The 4,137-nt window shown below is 45.1% G+C and overlaps 1 pseudogene; it reads left to right on the forward strand.

Annotated features, from left to right (window-relative positions):
- Positions 1-1,120: 1,120 nt before the first annotated feature.
- On the forward strand, positions 1,121-3,893 carry LOC129681941 (protein RIC-3-like; annotated as a pseudogene).
- The last annotated feature ends 244 nt before the right edge of the window (positions 3,894-4,137 follow it).

Genomic DNA, 4,137 nt, shown 5'->3' on the forward strand with positions numbered 1-4,137 from the left:
CTAAGCCAAGTCTGCCTCATACTCACAGAGATCTGCCTGTCGTTGCTTTCCAAATACTGGTAAAGGTACGTGCCGCTGATTGGCCTGTGAGGTGGTTCTTTCCTTCTATTGTGTGGACTCTGGGAATCAAACTCAATTCTTGTAGCTTTGGCAGCAAGTACCTTTACCTACTGAGCCAACTCAGTAGCCCTGGATGTGCACTGTTAATCAGTTTTGGAGGTTTTCCACTGGTGAGAGAATGACAATCATCTTTAGTATTTCCTCAACAACACTGATATAGCTGGAGAGGGGCATTTGTAATCAAACAGTCTTAACAGTTATCAGCGCTATCGCGTGTTTATGAAGCAGTTTTATGGTTTGGCTTTACTTTGTTACAACCCAGGTGGCATCCTAAGCACCCATCTAATCAGACACAAATACACTGAATTATTAATTGCAAATACATTTCCTCTTTTGCCTAAAGGGAAGAACTAAATCAATAACATATGTAAAAGATTGTGGGCATCCTGTGTTAAATTCAGGGCTCATTTCTTTGGACTATGAAAAAAAAAAAAAGGCTTGCTCTGGAATATTAAAAGATATTTAAAAATGTGAAGTCAACGTGTTTTCTTAAGAAAAACTATCTAAACTTGTATTTGTCACTTTAAAATATTGCCATTGAGACTGAGGGTATAGCTCTGTGGCAAAGAATGTGTTCATCGTGCTGTACAACTCGCATTCAAGTCACAGTACCACTCTGAAGTATTAGAAAAAAAGGGGAGGGGGCTATGAAACTTTTGGCTTAATGTCATTATTTAATAAGCTGTAATTATAGAAAAGGATATTAAAACTATTTTTTCTGCTGGTTCTATACAGGAAGCCCAATAACTATTATACAGTGAGATACAGACTAGATTTTTGGCACTCCTGTCTGTGTCTATTTAGGGTCTGTGCGTGTGTGTGTGTGTGTGTGTGTGTGTGTGTGTGTGTGTGTGTGTGTATGTGCTGTAATTGCCACTGAGAACTTAGAATTAGGCCCTGCACTGTAATCATCCCTTCTCAGGAAGCAGGGCCTTTGAGGAAAAACAAGCTTTGCGTGGCTCAGCATTCTAGTTTGCTCTCTGTTGCTACGATAAAGATCATGACCAAAAGCCACTTGGGGGCTGAGGAGGAGATGACCAAAGAAAGTCGTGAGTAAAATGTATGTTGTTGACATGAGCAGAGCCATGTCAAAGAACTCCAATGCTTTAGCTCCACGAGGGTGGCACGGCCTTCCTGAGCGAGGCTAAGAGGGACAGCAGTGTTCCTCAGTTCCATGAACAAATGTTGACGGTGTGTACAGACAATGTCCACCATAGCCTCCACCTCTGCTGCTGAGAAGCTCGTGGCCTGAAGACTGCTCCTCACAGAGGCTGCTTCTCTGGAGATGCTAAGCCTGCCTCTCTGTTCAGTGGCATGCAATCACCAACATTATACAATAAACCATGCTGAGCTTGGAGGTGGGGGAAGCGTTGCCCAGTCTCCATCAGAGAGCCTGAGTCACCCATTCTAGCTTTTTTCTGTCTCTATGGGTCCTTTCTTTATTCCTTTGTTACCCCTAGTCAGGATTTCTGGACTAAGGCTGTGAAAGAGCACAGAAGAGAAAGACAAGGTTTATTTCAGCTTATGGTCTGTCATCAAGGGGAGTTAGGGCAGGAATTCACGCAGGAAACTGGAGGCAGGAACTGAAGCAAAGGCCATGGAGGATTGCTGCTTTACTGGCTTGTTTACTACGTCCCGCTCAACCTGCTTTTTAAGAACCCAGGGCCACCTTCCCATGGGTGGCACCATTCCCAGTGGGCTGAGCCCTCATACATCAACCATTAATCAAAAATTACCCTATAGCCTATAGATATGCCTACAAGTGGATAGAGGCATTTTCTCAGCTGAGGTTTCTCTTCCCAGATAACCATAGCTTGTGTCAAGATAACAGAGAGAGAGAGAGAGAGAGAGAGACTAACCAGTATACTCAGGGCAATAAAACACACACCCCAATAACTCCTCTCAAAAATCTTACGTTCTGTGCTTTCTCCAAATGCATACTGATCACATAAAAGAAGACTCTATTGACGTATAGTAAATTCACTGAAGGCCTAGATAGAGTGGTAAATACTCTTCAACAGAGTCTGAAATGCCATTAGCTTGAGAAAGCAAATACACAAATTCAAAATACATTGTGTGGTAATGGCTGTAGTGCTCTAATACTTCTGCTTGCCCACAGGAAGAGAAAGAACTAAACGCTGCCCAGCACCTCACCAGACCCACCTTCATTTCAGATAGCTGAAAGGGGATTGCTCTGGGTGGTAAATGAAACTCTACCAAATACTAAACGTTCCGTGTACAATGCTTTGTTAATCTTCCTTAAGATTTATTATATTGGCGCTCAGCTCCCACCTCTTCGGCGGTGGGGCTGTGTAGGCCCAAGCTGCAGCTTGTAATTTACAATAAAAAGACCCTCATGTGTTTTGCAACGGAGTCGTTTCCTGTAGATCTTTTGGGGGCTCGCGAACTGGGTATAACATTTGGAGGTCCCACCGAGATTCCAGGGCCCCCCAAGACCTCAGGACTGATCCGGAGGGTCTCATACCAGCTGTTTAGAGCAGATGATCAAGATAGACAAAGAGAAACTCAGATATGCTGGCCCTCAAGCTTGTCAGAGATCTGATGAATATGGCATTTTAACTGTGTAAGCTTATTGTGACAGAAAGTCCCGAAATTCTGGCAATAGCTCCCCCAAGGTCTCCGAGAAGATTTGGGCACAACGACAGATGACTGCGACTCTGGATTGTGGTATGCTAACCACTGGGCAATATTGCCTGAACTGGCCCACTGCTAGGGCCCAGCCTAAGCTGTGGACAAAGCCGGGACATCTGAAGAGCCATTGTCTCACATTGTGAGAGGCAAGGAAATTGGGCCGATTTCCACCAATGATGCATCACCACTCAGCACCCTCAGATGGTCAGATGCCAGGGGCTCGTTTCCAGAGGTCTCACCTTGCAGAGGCCTTTGCAAAGGCCAAAGGAGCAGGTGGAGGTGCTGGAGGAGGGGGTAGTGGAAGAGGATTGATGGGACAGATCATTCCAATCTATGGCTTTGGGATTTTTTCGTACATACTGTACATTCTGTTTAAGCTCTCAAAGGGGAAAACTGCAGAGGATCGGAACTGCTCCGATGCCCCACCCAGAAACAGCCACAGGAAAATTACCAATTTTGAGCTTGTTCAACTGCAAGAAAAATTAAAAGAGACAGAGGAAGCCATGGAAAAATTAATCAGCAGAGTGGGACCTAATGGTGAGAGCAGGGCACAGACTGTGACTTCCGACCAAGAGAAACGATTACTGCATCAGCTCCGTGAAATCACCAGAGTCATGAAAGAAGGCAAGTTGATTGACACATCTACTCCAGAAAAGGAAGCCGAGGAAGTACCTTACATGGAGGACTGGGAAGATTACCCTGAAGAGACTTATCCAATATACGACCTCTCGGATGGTATCAAGTGTAGGAAGGAAACAATCCTGGTGGATTACCCTGATCCAGAAGAGCCCTTTGCTGAAGATAGCTGAACAAATGGGAGTGATAGAAGACGAAGGATCAGATCACTTGAGCTGGGATCATTTGCCCTCTGACTGTGGAGCACAAAAAGATAATTCTGTTACCCTGTGTGATCCTAAACCAGAATCGTGCTCCTTTCTGTTTTCATGAAGAAGAGGATCCTGCTGTCCTGGCAGAGAATGCTGGTTTCAGTGCAGATGGCTACAGTGAGCAAGAGGAAGCCACCAAAGAAGACTGGCCCCAAGACTTTACAAATGAAGGATTGGGGATCAGCACTGCTAACACACACATTGAGGAAGCGCAACCCCCAGGGTTTGGAGTGAAAGCAGCCTGTTTGGGGGAAGTATCCATTACTCTGTTCCCAAGATACCTTTCCTAGATTTCATCCATGGCCCTGTGCCCTCTGCTTCCCTCTCTGTGTTCAGTGTCATAGTTCTTGAGCCACTACCAAGGATATTGTCTATCCTTCCTGGTGCTTGCACACCTGTCACCTTGTAAAGTAGCCATTAGTGTGAACACAGGACAGATCACCTTTCTCTTCATGCCTTTCCATATCAGAAACACTAA

The sequence above is a fragment of the Psammomys obesus genome, unplaced genomic scaffold (genome assembly GCF_907164565.1).
Source record: "Psammomys obesus unplaced genomic scaffold, mPsaObe1.curated_primary_1811, whole genome shotgun sequence".
Classification (NCBI taxonomy): Eukaryota; Metazoa; Chordata; class Mammalia; order Rodentia; family Muridae; genus Psammomys; species Psammomys obesus.